General features: G+C 47.3%; 1 protein-coding gene across 2 annotated transcripts in view; it reads right to left on the bottom strand.

The window, feature by feature from the left end:
• Positions 1-19,054, bottom strand: part of LOC146813736 (uncharacterized) — a 75,395-nt gene extending 56,341 nt beyond the window's left edge. For both annotated transcript variants that reach the window (XM_085610228.1, XM_085610227.1), the window contains exon 1: positions 18,902-19,054. The gene's annotated coding sequence lies outside the window, so the exon portion shown is untranslated. The remainder of the gene's footprint in view (positions 1-18,901) is intronic.
• Positions 19,055-20,748: the final 1,694 nt, after the last annotated feature.

The following is a 20,748-nucleotide window of genomic DNA, read 5'->3' as shown; positions in this document are numbered from 1 at the left end:
CTGGGAGTCATGTTTGATGAAGACCTTCAAATGAAAACCCAGGCCAATAAAACAATCGGCATAGGTTTTGCACTATTGAGAGCCCTCCGTCAGATCCTTCCTCTACTATCTAGTGAAGTGAGGCCTTTGGTGGTCCGTAGTATCATCATGAGTAGACTGGACTATTGCAACTCCCTGTATCTGGGTGCTCCCAAGTACATTCTACAGGGGTTGCAAAGAGTCCAGTCTATGGCAGCTAAACTGGCCCTTAAGAGACAGCGTAATTCCTCCGCGACGCAGGCACTGAGGGATTTACACTGGCTTCCTATCAAGGACAGAGTCAGTTTTAAATCTTTAGGTCTTGTCTTTAGAGCGCTCCATGATTCAGGTCCGCTCTCCTTACAAGAACGGCTTACCTGGTATGCGCCCAAAAGACTTCTTCGGTCCGCCAGCCAAAGCCTGGCGTCTGTTGCCAGAGTTAACTCGACAAAGCTAGGGGGCAGAGCTTTCGGCCTGGCAGCAGCCTGTCTATGGAATGAAATTCCCCTAAGCCTTAGACAAGTAGACTCTTTACTGTCATTTAGGAAAAACCTTAAGACATGGCTATTTGCCAGAAACAGCTAGTAGGTTCCCGTCTAGTGGCCGAATCGATTGGTTGCCTTATGTCATCATGGTCTCTATGCGCCAGGATACCCGTGGGGTGATAGTTGCGCGATATAAATATCTCATACAATACAATACAATACTAAGGAGGTACTCGGGGAGTCTGAGGTAAAGGGTGTTCCCATGATCCAGTCTCATGGTGATCAGAGCCTGGATGACCTTTTTCCTGGCTGACTCAGACAGGAGAGGTAGCAATCTTTTCAGCATGCGGAGTTCGGAAACAGGAAAAAAAAATCAACACTTGTATCTGTGGTTGGAAGGAGAGGGTACAGTCAAATTTTATACCTAGAGTCCTTACAGAACTTTGAGGAGGGCCTGGCTGTGGCACATCCTTGTGTAGCGCAAGATTGTGCGTTACGGAGGTAATTATGTGTAATCGTATTGTGGAGTGGCATGTTGTGGAGTTGAATTCTGTGATGTGCTGTTAGATTTTGTATTACTTAGCTGCGTATCCTATGGTAGGATGCGTCCCCCTAGGGCACTAATGAAGCCCGTGGTGGGTTACCCATTGACGCTTTAATATCCAACGTAGTAAGAACCAGTATTATTCCAAATGGTTTGTAATCATTCTGATTTTTAATCGACTGTGTATGTATTATTTATTCATACATGGTCTTGATATATAAAAAAATGTGACTATTCCATTGACGTTCCAATGCATTTCGGGTGCAATACCCTTCATCAGGGAACAGAAGCTGTAATCATAACAAAATACTAGGAGGAGACTGCCTTAAGTCAATGTCCAAAACTAACAAGATTGCTTTCCATCCAGTTAATCATAATGCTAATTAGTCTTGCAGTTGATGTGAACGTGATCATGCTTGATGAAAGTATATTATTCTCAGGTCCCAGCTGTGAATTCTGTTCTGTGGTGATGCATGCATAATCTGAATAGCATGATATAAAAGAACGTGTACGCGTGCAAGTGCCTGACTTATCATTATCACTATGAAGTCTGAGTAGGGCGTTCTCGTGCAGGTAGTTGCCGGAAAAAAATAAACGGGGTGCGTGAACGATGTAATGCGTCCGTTGACTAAATGCGTGAACAAATATTGAGTGTCTAAACTGTAGCGTAAATACTTAGACTAAAAAACGTTGGACATGAACAAGGTGTTCATTAACCGAATGATTGAGCGAGCTTCGATGCCCTAACGTACAAAAATTATGAAACGCTAAGCGCGAACCAAGTAAGTGCATGCTTAAGCTTCAAAGGTTGAAACCCACCACCGGTCTTCGTTAGTGCCCTAGGGGGACGCATCCTATCATAGGATTCGCAGCTAAGTAGCATGACATAACGTGCAGGACCGGAGCATGTTACCCCAGGTGCACAACAGGAACTTTCAACAGTATTACAACAATAGTATCATTGGTTGTGCGCGTACAACAATTCATTAGTTTATCCTGTTAGATTTTGTGGCAGGATGTTCAAATCTGTGGTGTGTATTGGAGGTGTGGTGTGTATTGAAGGTATGCTGTGTTGTGGAACTGTTGTGTAGTTGAAATATGCAGTTTGGTGTGGAATTATGTGGTGTGCTTTGGAAATGTATAGATTTAATTGTGTGTCGTGGAACTACGGAATACAAAAAACACCTGAACGTTTAATTCACCTGTGGGTGATGTGAAAAAAAAAGCAAATTTTGATGTGTTGAAAAACGGTCTATTGGCTGAATGCATTTTAATAAGCAAGCAACAGTTTTGCGCGTGCATTAGGATGATGGAGTACCGGCTCCCAAAGGACTAGACGTACGATCCAGAAAATAGCGATGACCTAAAAGCTATTAAAGGATACATCCCCCCACGTATGGGATATATAGGAAAATCACCAATTCCAACACGGATTTAATAATACCACCGAACAGGTCTCAAGAAAGAAAAGCGAGGTAGAACCAACGTACTGAAAATCATTTAAACACTGATAAGGAAATCAACTGCTGAGCCCTGAAGAAGTCCTTTAACAGGACGAAACGCGTTGGCTACTAGAAGAAAGAATAAAGAACAATCTTAAAACAAACAAATTGGATGGACTTGTATTTTGCGTATGAGTGCGGATCAAAATCTTTTATATTGCTTTGAAGTGAAAGTTTTCTTTCACTTTTTGGGAAGCGGAGGGGTCTTGCTTCTCTGATCCTTGCACCATAAATTTACTGACATTCCCGAGACAGGGATAAGTGCTGTACCTATATCCTAGACCTCTTTTGTAAATCCAGTGAAGCGGGAGGAGTTGATGTTAACTGTGCCGCAAGTTTGGAGCGTTTAAGACCAGGGGATTGGAAAGAGAAAATTCAAAATGCGAGAGCAAAAAAAAAAAAAAAAAAAAACACAACATTCCGAAAGGAGGAGCCGAGACCAGGAAAAATAGTGTGCCGAAACAAAAAGACAGCAGGGAAAAGGCACATAAAGGGCCAGCCTCCATTGGAGGAAGCCAAACACGAGAAGGAGGGACAAATTACACCAGTGCCCCACTATAAAGAAAGAGTTTCCAAGAAGCAGAAAAAAGAACCAATGAAAAATGGTGGGCATGTTTGAAACCCATAGATGAGATACAACATGTCTGAAACACACAGCGCATGCGCTGGCTAGGAAGATCTAAAAAGTAGGAGTGAATCACACAATCTAAGTAGTATTTGTAAATCTAAATCTGTGGGGCAAAAGTCTTAATGCGAGTAAACCTCAAAGGGTAAAGAAAATAGCACTCACATCGAGTTGCAAACATGTAAATAGCCTTATTGGTATTTAACTGAATAGAGGAGATCGGAATACAAATGTGTTATGGTAAAGTTAATTACAGGACTGGCTGGTTATTTAATGGTGAACTATAATCAGGACTTGAGGGATTCATTCACCTATTTATCAACTAAATCTGGGGTTTATTATCATGACTTCAGTGATGTACAATTGAACGTGTCGCATTAGATTATCTATATCTAACCTGGAAAAGGGTGGCGAGTGCATGGCAACAACTAGATCAATGCTCTTATCGACCATGTTGGAAGATGAAAGTATTCTTAAGGACCTCTTTTTTTTTTCTTTTTTTTTAAACGAGGAATTAGTTCAGAGCTTGAAAAAATAAACCAGACAGGATGCAGGCTTGGGCAAAAAGCGAATTCCGCTTGCACATTAGCTTGGGAAAAACACTGAATTTTTGGTCGCTGATTAGCGTGAGAACCCTGCACTGATGAGCACCACTGCCATCAGGGGCTCAGCCAAGTACTCCATCAAACGATGGGAACAGCAGCCTGTTGCAGCCCGGGAAGGAGGGATTGATCAAACTGCATAATGAGGCAATTGCTTCGAAGTGAAGAACTTAAATGACGGGCATGTGAGGCAGCAACACAAAGCTAAGCTGATATTAAGAATGAAATCATTAAAAAAAAAACAGCGGTACGTTAATGTATATGAGGCTCGGGGAAAGAAGTGAATTCTACCCGCAAACTAACTTGGGCAGAGCACTGAATTATTTGTGGCAGATCAGCGCATTAACCCTGAAGAAAGGAGACTGAACAAGTCGTGCAAACGCACATCAAAAATTAACACGGGGGGAATAAAGGAGTTAAAAATGCACAAATGGAAACATCCCAGTAGTTAGTCCCTGCACAATTGGGCACATCCAAGCGGCTACTAAAAGGAGGAACAAAGAAATAACCCACTAGCAAGCAAGCGATTTTCAATGACAGTAAAACAAACCAATAAAGCCATGGGGCCGGCTGCAAGACCACAAAATGATTACAACAGGTCTTGAAGAGACAGAGCATATCTGCCTAAGCTAAAGGCTCAAAAAATCATAAAAATGTCACTAGACCTGTAGGTCTAGTAACATGAAACATCTACTTGACCTAACTAAAATGCACTTGACCTCTGTGTCTGAAAGCTGAGCAAATGTGACACGTTAACAAGATTTAAAGCATTTTTATTGCTCATTCACTTTGTGAGCAATAAAGATGCCTTTAAATCTTGCTATCTTGTCACATTTGCTCTGCTTTCAGAGGCAGAGGTCAAGTGTCAGTTTGTCTTCCTACTCGCCAGAAAGGGCGAGTAGGACCTAAAGATAGCTCGTCCTTACTGAATCGGACTTGCAAGCGCGAGGAGGCGAGTGCATTTTTCGAGTCCTGAAGCTAGACATAAAAAGGGAAGACTGGGCTTACCTTAAACGGCAATCTAGTTAGGAGTTTAAAACTGCAGTGGCAGACTGGGAGCAGGTTTAACCTTGTCCCACTAAGGGTGGAACAACAAGTGCTGCAGTCCCTGGGGGAAAACCAACGTGCAGGTCCTGGGGGGCCCTGGTACCATATACTAGGGACTTAAAAGTAAGTTAGGCTATGCCAATTGGGGACTAGCCAGTTCAATAGGCATCATTAAAAAGGCAGGTGCACATGCACAGTGTCCTGTTAAGCAGTGATCAGGGCATTTCAGAGTCATTAAACCAGCACCTAGTACTCAAATGGTGGCATAAAGTGGGGGTAAAACTGAATAAAAGACTATTTCCTCACAAAACTTAACTGGAACAACCAGATACTTGGTGTACTTTGACACCAGGGATCATTTCTGTCCAAAAGAAAAATAAGTATTGATTGGAAAGCTGAGATTCCTAGTCTAAGCTGTGCCTCTCTCGGTCCAATGCCCACCACTTGCACTCAGGTCTGCCTGCTGAGCACATGGGGTGTGCTAACACCGATCTACATCCAAGATAGGTGATATCCACTAAGTACAAGAAATATTTTTTTCTAGTTGAGAATTTACAGTTCATGTGCACTGTGGTCAAGTGTCTAACCCCTTTGTGCCCCACCCCTGCTACCCAACAAATCACCTTCAAAATAAGACTACACGGGTGGGTGACTCTTGGAAATTATGGTGGCAGGGGTATGTATGCCCAGACTCGGGCCCTGTTCTCCCTGTGCTGCTGGAACCAAGCTACACCCAACTGACTAGCCTCAATCAAGGGGGAATCAGTATCGAATTGCTTTTGTTCCAGTCTGGGGTGGACCTGACCTGGGTGTTAGGATGGGACAATTCCCATTGGAGCACAATCAAGACTAATTTGCATATGACTGGGTCTAAATCAAGGTGGCATTTCGGACACAAAAAAAACACAATGGGTTGGAACACTAAGCAGAGCGATTCCAGTGGTTTGACTTTCCTCCCATATCTTTTCATGTGCTTGACTGTTGGAATTGACCAGCTTTTGTGTGATATCCTCCCACATTTATGCCATGGTCGTTTTTGCTGGTGGAAGAAGTCTCCCTGCTAACTAATGGAAAGATGCCTGTGCTCCCTCTTTCAAACGTGATGAAACGGACATACTCGTAATTGGCATATTCAGCTTACCTGCAACTACTTTACATTTAACCAGTGGGCTGCAACATATATTGTGCCACTCTATGAAGTGACAAATGCAAAAAGAACAAAACGATGGACAGAATACAAACGATGGACAGATTGCAGAACAATGTCATACATTCACCCCAGTACAGAGAGCTGGGCCTAAATCCATTGTTTATTTGCTCACCATGCCATTCCAGTTTGGACCCAGCCATATGCAAGTCAGTCTTGTCCCTGTGCCCAATGGGAACATTCCAGCCCGAAATGCCAGGCCCTTCCTGGACTGGAAACAAGCATCCTAGGAAAGGTTTCGGGCTTTCAGCCCTCATCAGACAGGATAGCTGGACTCCAGTGGCATGGAGAGCATGGGACCCACGTCTGGGCATACCCGTCCCACTCAGGGTAACAAATGCAAAAAGAACAAATGATGGACAGAATGTAGAACAATGTCATACATTCACCCCAGTACAGAAATCTGGGCCTAAATCCATCGTTTTTTGCTCACTATGCCATTCCAGTTTGGACCCAGGCTGGCTGAAGGGTGATGCCCTGAAACCGGTTCTAGGATGCTTGTTTCCGGTCCAGGGAGGACCTGGTTTGGCAGTTCGGGCTGGACTGTTCCCACAAGGAACAAGGTTAAGACTGATTTGCATATGGCTGGGTCCAAACTGGGGTGAAATGGAATGGTGAGCAAAAGAATGATGGATTAAACCCAGATCCTTGTGACTGGGAGTGAATGTTTGCATTGTCCAGCATTCCGTCCATCAATTGTTTCTTTTGCATATGTCGCCCTAAGTGGGAAGGCTATGCCCAGATGTGGGTCCCGTGCTCATCACACCACTGGATTCAAGCTAGCCTGGCTGAAGAAGGGTGATGCCCTGAAAGCGGTCCTAAGATGCTTGTTTCCAGTCCAGGGAGGACCTGGCTTGGCAGTTCGGCTGGACTGTTCCCACAAGGAACAGGGTTAAGACTGATCTGCATATGGCTAGGTCCAAACTGGGGTGGTGTGGTGAGCAAAAGAATGATGGATTAAACCCAGATCCTTGTGACTGGGGGGTGAATGTTACATTGTCCAGCATTCCGTCCATCAATTGTTTCTTTTGCACTCTATGAAGTGACAGCAGCCCAGCGATGTGTAGCACAGAGGCACATGTTTTAACTGTAAAATGCGACATGTCATGCATTGTGTTTAGGAATAGGACATGTAACAAGCATTTGCAATGCAATAGGTCTCGCATTTATAAGAGTTTGAGCTATTGGCATTGTAAAATTACAATGCCTTTTATTTATGTTTTGGTTTTAAAACAAATAAAAGGCATTGTCATTTACAATGTCCGTAGCATAAACTCGCATAAAAGCAGTGTACGGAGTGCAGCAGTGTGCGGTGTGCAACATTGTGCGGCGTGCAGCAGTGTGTGGCGTGCAGCAGTGTGCGGCGTGCAGCAGTGTGCGGCGTGCAGCAGTGTGCGGCGTGCAGCAGTGAGTAATGCAGCAGTGTGCAGCACTGTGTGACGTGCAGCAGTGTGCGGTGTGCAGCAGTGTTTCGTGTAGCATTGTGCAGCGTGCAGCAGTGTGCGGCGTGCAGCGGCGTGCAGCAGTGTGGGGCGGGCAGCAGTGTGGGGCGGGCAGCAGTGTGGGGCGGGCAGCAGTGTGTGCAGCAGTGTGTGGCGTGCGGTAGTGTGTGGCGTGCAGGAGTGTGCGGCATGCAGCTTTGTGCAACATGCAGCAGTGAGCGACGTGCAGCAGTGTGCGACGTGCAGCAGTGTGCGACGTGCAGCAGTGTGCGACGTGCAGCAGTGTGCGACGTGCAGCAGTGTGCGGCATGCAGCAGTGTCGTGCAGCAGTGAGTAATGCATCAGTGTGCAGCAGTGTGCGGCATGCAGCAGTGTGTGGCGTGCAGCAGTGTTTCGTGTAGCATTGTGCAGCGTGCAGCAGTGTTTTGTGTAGCATTGTGCGGCGTGCAGCAGTGTGCGGCGTGCAGCAGTGTGCGGCGTGCAGCAGTGTCTAATGCAGCAGTGTCTAATGCAGCAGTGTCTAATGCAGCAGTGTCTAATGCAGCAGTGTCTAATGCAGCAGTGTCTAATGCAGCAGTGTCTAATGCAGCAGTGTGCGGCGTGCAGCGGTGTGCGGCGTGCAGCGGTGTGCGGCGTGCAGCGGTGTGCGGCGTGCAGCGGTGTGCGGCGTGCAGCGGCGTGTAATGCAGCAGTGTGCGGTGTGCAGCAGTGTGCGGCGTGCAGCAGTGTGTAATGCAGCAGTGTGCGCAGCAGTGTGCGGCGTGCAGCAGTGTGCGGCGTGCAGCAGTGTGCGGCATGCAGCAGTGTGCGGCGTGCAGCAGTGTGCGGCGTGCAGCAGTGTGCGGCGTGCAGCAGTGTGCGGCGTGCAGCAGTGTGTGGCGTGCAGCAGTGCGAGGCGTGCAGCAGTGCGAGGCGTGCAGCAGTGCGAGGCGTGCAGCAGTGCGAGGCGTGCAGCAGTGCGAGGCGTGCAGCAGTGCGAGGCGTGCAGCAGTGCGTAATGCAGCAGTGTGTGGCGTGCAGCAGTGTGTGGCGTGCAGCAGTGTGTGGCGTGCAGCAGTGTGTGGCGTGCAGCAGTGTGTGGCGTGCAGCAGTGTGTCTATTAGCCGCGCGTCCTGGACACGAATTGTGGGCGGAGGGGTCGATAAACCGCACACAAAGGCTTAGAAGTTAGCTATCTAAATAACCCACCGAGGACTCCTGCCTTGAGATGTGTTAAGACGCCTGTAAAACCTTGAACCCGGCGATCGTTCGCCATAAATATTTAATGCCAGAAAGAACACAAATTGAAAACCATTAACACTGCTTCTGTTCCTATTACCGATAGATAGTGCGATAGGAGTGAAGTGCTTGAGGGGCGGGGGCGAGGGGCACAAGAGCGCGGGATCCTTCCTGCCACGAACGGGATCCACTCGATTACAAGCGTGGGCGGCCCTCAGGTTGCCTTTATAGAACACAGGACCCGCGCGTGTCTGTAAGGTCATGCCCCTTGCGCCACGTCTGCTGCACGGTGACAATGCCGTTTCTTTACATGTATTAAAAACAAAAAACATAAGCAAAAATAATGTCATGAGCAATGCCAACGCAGGAAGCCAATTAACGTGGCGCAAAGAGTCAGCTAAGCAGAGGCATGGCGATGGTGTGAAGATAGGCAGGTGCTACAAACAGCATGTGGGCATTGTAAATGTGGAGAACGAGTTCTTACACGGTGTAACATCAAAAGCGCATATTTCAGCTAAATGCATCTAGTAGTAAAGAAAATATATAAGGTATGCAAGAACGATAAAAACACGACGAATGTGAACACCAGCTAAACTATAAGTTTGTTTGCAGTACCACTAATATGAACGTATTCTTTTCCATTAAAACTTAGTTCTATTTTATAAAAAAGGACAATATCAAACGCTGCCAAATCCCAATATGCAGTAAAGGATTATAGTAGTATTTCTTCTTTGATGCCACAAAGGATTAGATGACAATATGAGATACGACTGCGAACATGAGGTGGACTATATGTTTGTGTGCAGTACCACTAATATGGGCGGACTGCTTTTAACAAAAACGCTGGTGCATTTTATAAATGAGGCCAATACTCTGTGCACAGTGTGTAAAGGCCGTCATGCCCCAAAAACAGCAAAAGCGTATAGTAGTGTCCCCCCTTTCGTAGCACGAAGGACCAGGCAACAATATTAGATGTTAAGCAAAATACTATAGAGTATATATTAAGCAGAATACTATTGAGCATATTTACAAGGTATGCTAAAAATTATTATAGTTTGATCAGTAGACAACTGCTCTTACAGCGGTGATAATGGCATTGAATATAGCGCACAGAATCGCTAAAGAAGTTCATGTTTTCGTAGGAACATGAGCTTGTATGCTGGTTGTCTACGATAACATAATGAATAAAATTAGATGGCCAATGAATGTTTAATACAACAAAGCACATCGGACATCCAACGCATATCACAAAAGCAGTTCCTATAAGGCTGAAAGGGGAAAAAAAAAGCCAAACTTAGCAATGAGATAAAAACAAATAATTTGTCATTTAGTCCCCTTCCGTTCCTTAAGAAAACTATGGCGCCAGTTAGACGGCTGCCAAAGGTTTTGCTACGAGTTGGAGCTATGCTAATCGTGTAGCAACGCAGGAAGCCAATTAACGTGGCGCGAAGAGTCAGCTAAGCAGACGCTGATGTGAATCACTGGATGCTGGGGCGTATGTATGAGCGTTCACAGAGACTGGTGAGGACGAAAGTGAAACTGCATACTGGCTTGCTGAGGGAAGAGAGACAGGAGATGTGCACGCCGCGTGGCTGTAGGCGCGTAAACCAACTCAAATCCGCCGAGACCATGCGCGTGCCCATCTCCTGTCCCACTTCCGAGGCAAGTCAGCAACAATAGATCTCGCTGGCGACAGCGCTTCGCGCTGCGTTCGCCAGGCGAGACCTAAAAATGCAGTGTTGAACATGTCCTGGAGGTGTGAGCTGCTCCCATTAGCCAACAACAGGCTTTCGTCAGGACCACTTAAATACCCCTGAAGTGATGAAAGACTGCACATGACACAGATCACACAATACCCTGGTGTGGTAAGTAATTACTTATGGGTGTTGATATTACACAACTCGGAAACGACCTTGGTGCGATAATCAGTGACAGATCTTCCATGTGTGCAGAATAAACAGGGGCCTAGCTGTATATTACATCCATCAAACAGTACTATGTACTGGTGAACAGGAGAATGGCTCCATATGTAGGCATATCAGACAGATGATCACGAATGTGTGCAGTGATGAACAGGAGCCTATTTGAGTAAAACACAGGAAGCATCCGTGGCTTTTCGGGTTTCTGGATGATTCTGTTCTACCGGGGCATTGCTTTTCGAGTCCTGCACCTGCCTTGTGCAAATCATGGCGTTGGCTGTATTAATCAACTGTTTAATTGGACTGAAACAAAACAACAGCCCCCATAATGCACCGATCTGCTAAATTGATGGCCCGAAGAAGAAACAAGGTGTCCCCGACATGTAATTCTCTAGTAACATCAGTGATACACAGAAGCACCATATATTTCCCTACCCCAGTAGGTTAATGAGCAGCGTCACCCTCCTCAATTGCCTCCTTCCTCCTAGCCGTAGGACCTCACCAGCTTGTTTGGGCTTCGGGTCAAACCGCCATAAAAATGCATGTAACATTAACTTTATGCAAGGAAAAAAATATACTGACTGTACTCACCTCCTACAGCCGGGCTGCCAAAAACTCCTTGACAAGCGGTCTGCTCTGACTGCCTCCTTAGAGGGGGTGGGAGGGTTGCTTTTCAGAGCTGTGCCCCTCCCACCCGGTGTACTTTCAACTAATGGGACACAGAAGGCATCACGGAGGGCAGGATCCTTCCTCGCGCTTTGTCTGATATGTGACCTGTGTATACACGCGCACGAGGCAGGCCAGCAGTGACCAGTGGAGGTGGGATAAATACGGAACACCATTATTAAACACGCGATGTGCGCGCCTTTCATTGTCGCATTTGCCATCACTTATCCGAGGCGTTTACTAAAAGGAATTCATCCACCCATTCATAACCCAATTAAAGATATATGTAACGTGCGTCAACATTTATTTATTGTCATTTTTATATAGCTATAGATTGCTAGTGTGTGTATGTGAGAGAAAGGTCCTGAGGCGGAAGCCAGGACTTGAAGTTCCATGAGACTGCTGTTTGGTATGTGGTTTTAATTGCCTACAGAACCTGCCGCTTGATTTTAAAACACCCGTTTTTATTCTTTTACCTGTATTTCTTAAATTTGCACTTCTTGCACATTCGGGGCTCGAACCCGTGATTAGTCGCCCGTTGTCCTGCCCTCTTCAGTGAGGAGCGGGACGAGCAGACTAGTGCTCCGCCCCTCACGACCAGATCTGCATAAATGGCCTCCTCCTTTAGGAGGCGCAGCGGACGAGCGCAGCGGGCGCGCCCGTCTGCGCCCGTCCGCGCCGGTTCCGCGCCTAGAGCCAGGATCCCTGGTCCGGGGTTAGGGAGAAACTCGAGTCGTCACTCCTACAGCCGTAACACTCTTCTGGCCCTTTGTTACAAATGCAAGAGCCCGGACTGCGTTATCATGGAAATGCAGGAGGATTTGCTGCCCCCCCCCAGCTCTGCACAAATTGTATGCAGGCTCTTCCCACGCTATGTTGGCAAACCAGTAATCTTCTCACGGCTTTATTTAAGCCTAGGGAGAGGAAAGAACTTACGGTAGTCAAATGCCTGCTACTTAACGCCAGATCTCTGGTGAGACACAGTATAGAGCTAGCGGACCTTATACTGGAAACCAAAGCTTTGATAGCATTTGTAACGGAATCCTGGACAGATGCAGCCTCAGGTCCAGATATTGTCAAAGCCACCCCCCCTGAGTACGAGTGTTTTGTCCAGAACAGAGTAAATAAGAGGGGAGGAGGTCTTGCCATAATCTACCATAACTCGGTCAGAGGATCCTTCCAGTCGGGTACCACCGACCTTTTTAAAGCACTTATTTATAACTTCACCCTATCCAACCATCATACCCTTAAGGGTGGCCTTATTTACAGGCCCCCCGGGCCTAAAGCCCCGTTTCTCCCAGCACTCAGTTGCCTACTAGAAGAAGCGCTCTGCGCCAAGACGTTCACAGTGCTGGGAGATTTTAACTTTCATCTGGAGTGTGACTCGGAGCCGGATACGCGGGATCTCATAGAACTGTTGCACGGGGTTGAGCTAAACCAAAAGGTCAATGGCCCGACCCACAGAGCAGGACACACTCTAGATGGGATTTTTTCCAATCTTCCCAATCTAGAAGTCACCGCAGTTCAACCGGTCTCCTGGACTGACCACGCGGCAGTTCAATTTGAAATTAGCCTGGCCCCGCCTCCCAGACTAAGCAAGGTCAAGAACCCGCCCAGAACAATCAGGAAGTGGAAAAATATAGAAGGAGAGGCTCTAGAGAGCTTGCTTAGAACCTCTATGGGGCCCCTCCCAGTCAATGTGGAAGATGCAGCCACCTCATATACGAACTGGCTGGAGGCAGCCTGCCTCAACCTAGCCCCTCCTAAAACGTATCATTCCACACGATCCAGCCCCTCTGCCCCCTGGTTCTCAGAACAAATCAGGGACCATAAAATGCTCTGCAAAAAGCTGGAAAGAATCTGGCGAAAAAATTACAAAGAGGAGGACAGAAAGATTCTCAACGCAGAGTTGAAAAGGTATAAACACGCGATCCAAGAGGCCAAACATGAGTTTTATACGAAACGCATCAAGGATGCTAGTAATTCCTCCAAGGAACTATTTCGCACAGTATCGTCCCTGGCTGCCCCTAAACCAGCAGAGATACCACCAAGTCGCAAATTATGCGAAGATCTGGCGAAATTCTTCCAGGAAAAGGTAGAAAACATCTTCCTCTCGTTAGACACTCAAGTCAAGTTCGCTGCTCCAGAAACTAACCTAGAGGCTGACAGTAACCAACCGAGGCTACTCAATTTCTCCCCCATTAGGGAGGAGGAGGTGGAGAACCGATTACAACGGATAAAATCTGTCTCCCCTAATGACCCCTGTCCGGCCAGCGTGGCCATACTAGCCTCTTCGGCCATGGCCGCAGGACTCACCCCACTGTTCAATGCTATGTTGGACAGTGGGGAGTTTCCCTCGCGCTGGAAACAAACTTCCATTCTACCCTTGCTGAAGAAACCGAATCTAGATGTGACGGACCTGAACAATTTTCGGCCAATTGCCAGGCTCCCCCTTCCGGCGAAAATCTTGGAGGGCATCTTAAACACTCAGCTGGGCGCCTTCCTGGAGGCAGCCCAGAGTCTGGACCTATCTCAACATGGATTCCGGGCAGGGCACAGTACCGAATCGGCACTGATTAAATCAGCAGAAGATTTGAGAACAGTGATGGATGCAGGGGGCAGAGCCGCCCTGATTCTGCTGGATTTGTCCGCGGCCTTTGATACGGTCCACTACAAGATACTAGTGGACCGGCTAAGGGCTAGCGGGATTCAAGGAATGGCACTTAAAATCCTGCATGCCTTCCTTTCCAGCAGGACTCAGAAGGTGGCACTAGGGGACTTTGAATCAGACCCTTTTATGCTCCCCTGCGGAGTCCCTCAGGGGTCCTCCTTGAGTCCTACTCTTTTTAATGTGTATGTCTCCACCCTGGCACCAATTATTAGATCCTTTGGTTTCAACTTAACATCGTACGCAGATGACACTCAGATAGTGGTGTCACTGCTACCGGGGGAAACAGACAGCACTGCAGAAAGGTTCAGAGGCTGCACGCGGGAGGTCAGTAACTGGATGGCAGCAAACTGTCTCAAGCTAAATTCAGCTAAAACTGAGGTGTTGCTGTTCGGGTCCAGAGACAACTTCTGGTCCCCACGCTGGTGGCCAGAGGAAATGGGCACACCCCCATCTCCGGTCTCGAAGGTCAAAAACTTGGGTGTACTGATGGACGACTCGCTGTCCTTCAGGCCTCAAATTAATGCACTTACCTCAGCAACCCACTTCATCCTAAAAACCATTCGGAAAGTTCTGCCGTTTCTTGCCGACGAGCACAAGAAGACAGTGGTAACAGGATTGGGGATGTCCCGACTGGACTATTGTAACAGTCTACTGCTGAATGCCCAACAGGGGCTCCTCAATAAACTTCAAACTCTGCAGAATGCAGCAGCCCGCCTGATCACAGGCACACCTAAATTTGCCTCGGTGTCACGGGATCTGGCAAAGCTACATTGGCTACCAGTTCGTAAAAGAATCATTTTCAAAATCACTATGCGTAACTTTTAAGGCTCTGTATGGCCTAGGGCCCCACTGCATGAACCGACTTTTCCAATGGTACAGACCGACAAGATAGCTAAGATCAGCTGAGCAGGGCTTGGTTGTTGTCCCCAGAGTTAGGAAAGCTCGCTGGGGAGGTAGGAGCTTTTCCCTGGGTGCAGCAAAGGCATGGAACGCACTGCCGCTGAACCTCAGACAATTGCCGGACCTCCTGTCCTTTAGGAGAGCACTGAAGACGTGGCTCTTCACACATTAATCCCTCTGCACACACACTCTTTGACAATCAGCGCCAGGACACCTCCGGGTAACAGTGCGCTTTATAAATGTGAAAAATAAATAGCGTGGATATTACTCAAAGTGGTTAGAGTGCTTTAAAATAAATGTATTAAATTGGGTGATAGTAACGCTGGATATTTACAGCACTGAAAAAGAGCCTTAGTGCGGCATGAAGCGCAAAAGAGGTGGTGGCCTTAGGGCCAGAACTACCGACTTTGGAGCTGGGGGAGATAAGTTCGAGTCTGTGTCCCGGATGCTTGAAAAGTGAAAGCACATATGGGGCGCTGAATGTAAACAACGCACGTCTTGCTGGCAGTTAGAGAAACTCTATAAAGAAAAGAGTGCTGACAGACTTAAAGAACAGTACCGTGTAACAACTGGAATAAAAGGATGCGTCGCCATGGGAGGTTACAAATTAAGAATGCGGTATTACGGAGGGGCTAACAAGCCTAATAACGAATCAGAAGCCAGCATTTACGAAGGACAACAACACAAGCCAACGACAAATATGGGTGGAGAGTGGGCGGGGCTTCCACTGCATACCCGAGTACAGCATGCCTCGCAGAGCGAGCAGCGAATGCACGCTGCTGCTAGGCTCGACCTAAAAATTTATCAGCATGGAGGTACAATTTCTCCCCATCTAGTAGCATCAAGCATCTGGACCGGCCATTCTCCTCACACATACACACTCCAAGACTATCCACATGGCAGCAAACACTGCAGCCAGAAAAATCTTACAACTCGATTCACTTAATTATCACCTAAGGTCCACTCGACATTCTTGATGCATCTATTGTCCAGGACCATGACCTCCAGGCTAAACAGAGCTCAGACATTTGTTCAAGAACACCACAGGAACTGCAAACAAAACAGGAGATCCCAGTTGAATGGCTTCCCAAACAACAAATAGCTGCCCCGCAGGAGTCAAAGGTTAGATAACTACCCTAGCTGAAATACTTCACAAGGCTCACCAAAGTCAGCAGCCCAAAAGGTGACTTGGAGCTCTTTCTAGTCTATTCCCTTGTAGGGAAGGTAAATGTTCATTTAGAACCAGTTTGTAAAACTATTCTGCAGTTGCAAACAATGTAATTTGCAAAATCACAGCAACTGGGACTGCAAAATCTTTTTCTTAGCGACATACTGAAACCAATTTGTGATCCTGAAAACTTTCTGAATCGCAAAAGGGGAAGTGCGACCAATTCTGAATCATAATTAAGGAGGGGGTGTAAAAGGAGTGTGGCGTCCTATCTGCAATTAGTATCAAGATGCATCTATGTTTTGCCATTGCAATAATGGGAATGCACAAAGTAAGCACCAGCACAATGGCAAAGGAGTAACTGGAAGTTACAGATCCACCCATTCCATGAACAAGCTGCTAGGGGGTCAGCTTTGGTTATGAAAGAGATAGAACAGCGTGCTGGCCTGGGTAATGACTAGATGCAAAGTGACACAGACTCTCAGTATGATGTAGACGAGAAAAAGGTGACAGCTCAAACTGGAACTCTGTCAGGGGCCTGATGTCACTCCAATGACGGTGGGCAGGGTACACTGACGCTCTATGCTCATATCCTTTTCATTGCTTGGCTGTTGAGCTATGGAAGACATGTGGCATATGTGCATGGTGCCCGCTGTTCTACAGTCATGGGTGTAGGGCTTGCAATTGAATGAGCTTGCCTCCATGCTTCCCCTCACCATGACCAAGCAGAGGAGGGAACCCCCCCCTCCTTTTGGCGAGTTCACATAGATCTCTATTTTTACTAAACCTGGATTATAAAATCCTGGGAAAGGTGCCATCCAGTTGTTTGATTCTGATGGCACTTAAGTTCGCTCTAAGTGTGTTCTAATCTTTATGTAATTTGGAACATGCTCTGTTATTTTACATGCCAACTGTAATTTGAAGGGCTTCAGGGAGGTGGGAGCAGCAAAAAATTATTTGGGGATATACTGATCGTTTTTTGGCCATTTTTTCTGCTTTGGGACACGAAGAGGCACCAACCATACTGAGTAGTGTGCGCTCTAGTCCCTGGCCACATGCATTTAAGTAGAGGTAGTGCGCAGACGCATGCAGTGGGTGTGCCAAAGGCATTAGCTTGTCTGCACGCGCCAGCACCAGTCACTCTGCCAGTTTTGATACACAATATAGGTCTCTGGTTTACAATAACAGTCCTGCCCTACGCAGCTTAGCCCCAAGTCACCCTGTGCACCTCACTGTCAACCTAACATTCTGAATCCTGACTTTTTGCACGCACACTGCTAATGGATCCCAAATGTCTCAGCCAGGAGTGAATCAACCACTTCTGCCCTAGAAATTAGCTCAGTCTTAGAAGAATTAACGACTGCGCTTTAAAACGTCCGCTCCTTGCAGAAGCCTGAAATGCATATTTCGGAGCTACTAGATGAAGAAAAGCCAGACTGTTTAACTGAAGCATGGCTCACTAAATTCTCTAATCCAATCTTATCTACAGCCATTCCTCTTGGACATAAATCCTCAGGAAGGACCGCCTTAAAGATAGAGGCAGAGGGGTGGCCATAATACATAAAACGCAAGCATGAATGTTTGTATCCCTCTGGAGGAACTAGATGGAGCTGAAAGGATAGGCTTTTGTTGCTCTCTATCTTCCCATCAGTCTATTGCAGGGGTTTTGATTTACAGACCTCAGGATCATGATGGCCCCTTTCTGAGATAACTGAGCGATATTCTGGCTACTTAGTCGCTTAAATATGCACATTTTTTTTAGAGTTAGGTGATTTTAACCTTCATATGGACGAGCCTCTAGACCCGGAGGTAGCCTCTTTTACATACGCTTTGTCCTCTCATGGCCTTGTCCAACAGATGTATAGGCCCACTCACCAGGCTGGACATATTTTAGATCAAATCGTTTCTAATGTAAAGATTGTACCGTCCGAGCCCTTACTATTGGTATGGTCTGACCACATCTAATCAGGTTTAGGAGAGCTCTTGTCAGGTCACTAAGTCGAACGGGCCGTGACAGCAGTTACGGATGGGAAGGCGAGGAAGCTCCCCATTTACAGCCGATCCAAAATAAACAACCTTTGGTGAACCGACGCCTTTGTGATTTACTTCAGTAACCCTATACCCTAACTATACCCCAGAACCTCACTTCAGTAACCCTATACCCTAACTCTACACCAGACCCTAAATATGACATCTCTTACCCTAACACCAAGAATATTTCTTAATCCAACCGTTAGCCTTGTCCCTACTCATAGAGTTTAGCAGTATTCTAGTAATATTCTCACTAGCGGTTATTTTGATGTAGAAACATCCATGTAACGCTTCATCAATACAGTGGAGTCACTTTAAAAGATGAGACAGTCCAAAGTAAAAGTCCTGAAACGTTGCATCTGGCCACATGCAGCCAAACACTCACTACCCACTCTTCTAGTCACAACCGGACCTGACTAACTTGATCATCAAATACAGTGTTTTTAGAAAACGCTCGTTAAAATCAGTATTCTCTACTTACACTGTTCAATTAAAAAAGTAGCTCACCTCTACTCCGACGTGTTTTGTTCCATACTGAGATTTGCATTCTTGTTTAACTCATATAGAACTGGCCTGCAATTCCTAAAATTGAATAAAACCCTTTCACCGGCTGAGCTGTCCACTCCCTGGAAAACCTGAGAGCTCTGCTAGTGCATGCTGCTGCAAGGGGTGCTCGTCTCTTGAAATAACGAAGGGGGACGGGACCGGGTTAGAAAGAAATGTCCTGAGCTCAGAAGGACCCCATACCCCCCGTCGCACCAGCCTCATGATGGGTTTCACGGGTGCCACTGAAAATGGGAAAGCATTGCGGTGTCAATAAATAATAAATGTACTCACAGATCTAGCTACAGCTCACCTGTGTGTGCAGGGTCAGAAGGCAGTAATATCGGTGGAGGGTGCGGCGCGAGGGGGTCCTTACCCGCCTGAAGAAACTTCCATCAGAACACGTGCTGATGACACAACGATCAGCTCTTCCGGGGCGGTTAACTTTCAGTACCGGTGTCTAATCAGCTCTTCCGGGGCGGTTTACTTTCAGTACCGGTGTCTAAGGGCACAGGGAGATTACGCTTTTCTTTTCAAGGTCCTTGGGATGCCAAACGGCAGAGACCGCTGGGAGAAGGGAGGGCCCCTGAAAGGATACAGGACGAGCGGGACGGCACTTGCAGCCCGGGCATGCCCAGAAAGGGACACCCTCCAATCGGTAGCAAGTTGAAGCCTAGACCCGTGAATCGAAACACAGGGATTGGGGCCCCTCTCTCCTCTCCCAGGCAATTGAGGCGGCTGGGTCCAGAATGCGAATAGAAAATGATGAACAATGGATAAAAATGAAACATGGTCATTGAAGGACTATAATAAGACCATGAGTGTTGAAATTTGAAACATGAAGATTTCCTGTTAACAAAATGTTTGTTGTGAAAATAAAACTGCGCCAGCAGACCCTCTTCATGTTAAATACAGGCCATCTGGATCTTTGGACTGTGTTTGCTTCCTGATAGAAATGAACGTGTAAGTAGTGCCCTTGGCGGCGTTCAATATCAGATTCGTTATGAGTTTTTTCTTGATAGAGAATACATTCAGAACGGAATATGGATTTTCTAAAACGTTACGCTTTCGTGTTACCGGCGCTGCTCTTTAAATGTGCGCTCGTGTGGCACACGAGAAAATCTTTGCCTGGCTGCTCCCTCACCGTTTGAACCCCCGTGTACCTTTCGTTTTGCATTGATCTGCTAGGCTTGACTGAGCTGATACGCCTTGCTACTGATGCGATAAACTGAACTCTAGTCACGTTTCAGCACGTAATTGGGGCAGCATTGTTGTACGTGCCCCGCTTTAAACCACGGCTGCCTGCTGAAGAATAATACCACGGCTGCCTGCTGACGAATACTGATCTCGCCCCGTCTTTTTCTATCGGTATGTGGGGGAGTAGCGCACCAGTAAATAGCGGGGCGCCTTCCCCAGGAAGAAATGCTGCGTTCAATTAAAATTCATCTGGGGCCGCGATGCAGGACGGGAAGATCATTAACGCTGGCTCGCGATGAGGACAGGCCCGCGGAAAGGCACCGCGCGCTTGTTGGCCACCTCTGATCACCCCGGTAATCTAACCCTTTCTTCCCAAATTGAATCGGCCGTACCCCTGCTTCGCGCAGCCCCGCTCCTTACCTTTTCTTTTTAATCTTGCTTCCGGGCTCGCTAAGGGGGCACTGCCGCCCGCACCCGTCTTTCTCCGTTCGGGGGCACCGCCGCCCGCACCGACCCCCGTGTGGTTCGTGTACGCCAGTTGCCTGCTCACAATCTGCTCCTGTTGCTCCGGGCACCGCCGTATTGGCTCCAAGTGCCCTTGAGCCTGCGTCTGTGGTGGACCCTGCCCGTACCCTCGCCGACAGATGGGGCAGGGGTGAATGGCCGCATATTTTCCTTCCGACCAAACGGCGCGAAATGCCGTGTAGCGTCCTTGCATCCCCTTCTCCGGTCCGGTCCGTCAGCTTCCCCGGCTTTCCTTTCTGCCTCTTCAGCTTGGATCATCCCGTCGCCTGGAGCCTGTCGCCTGCAGGGGCCTTTGTCCGGCCGGTCGTTGGCGCGAAAGGTTCTCTGCTTCTCTTCTTCTTTTGCGGGGGGGGAAATTCGAAAAACTATACTGCCTAACTTAAAGTCCCCATAAAGAATCGTGAGCTATCGACTTTCGTGAATTTTAGGGACTCACTG

This window comes from Triturus cristatus, chromosome 6, assembly GCF_964204655.1.
Source record: "Triturus cristatus chromosome 6, aTriCri1.1, whole genome shotgun sequence".
Classification (NCBI taxonomy): domain Eukaryota; kingdom Metazoa; phylum Chordata; class Amphibia; order Caudata; family Salamandridae; genus Triturus; species Triturus cristatus.
Note: the sequence above shows the minus strand (reverse complement) of the source record. Positions and strands in the feature narration are given on the sequence as shown.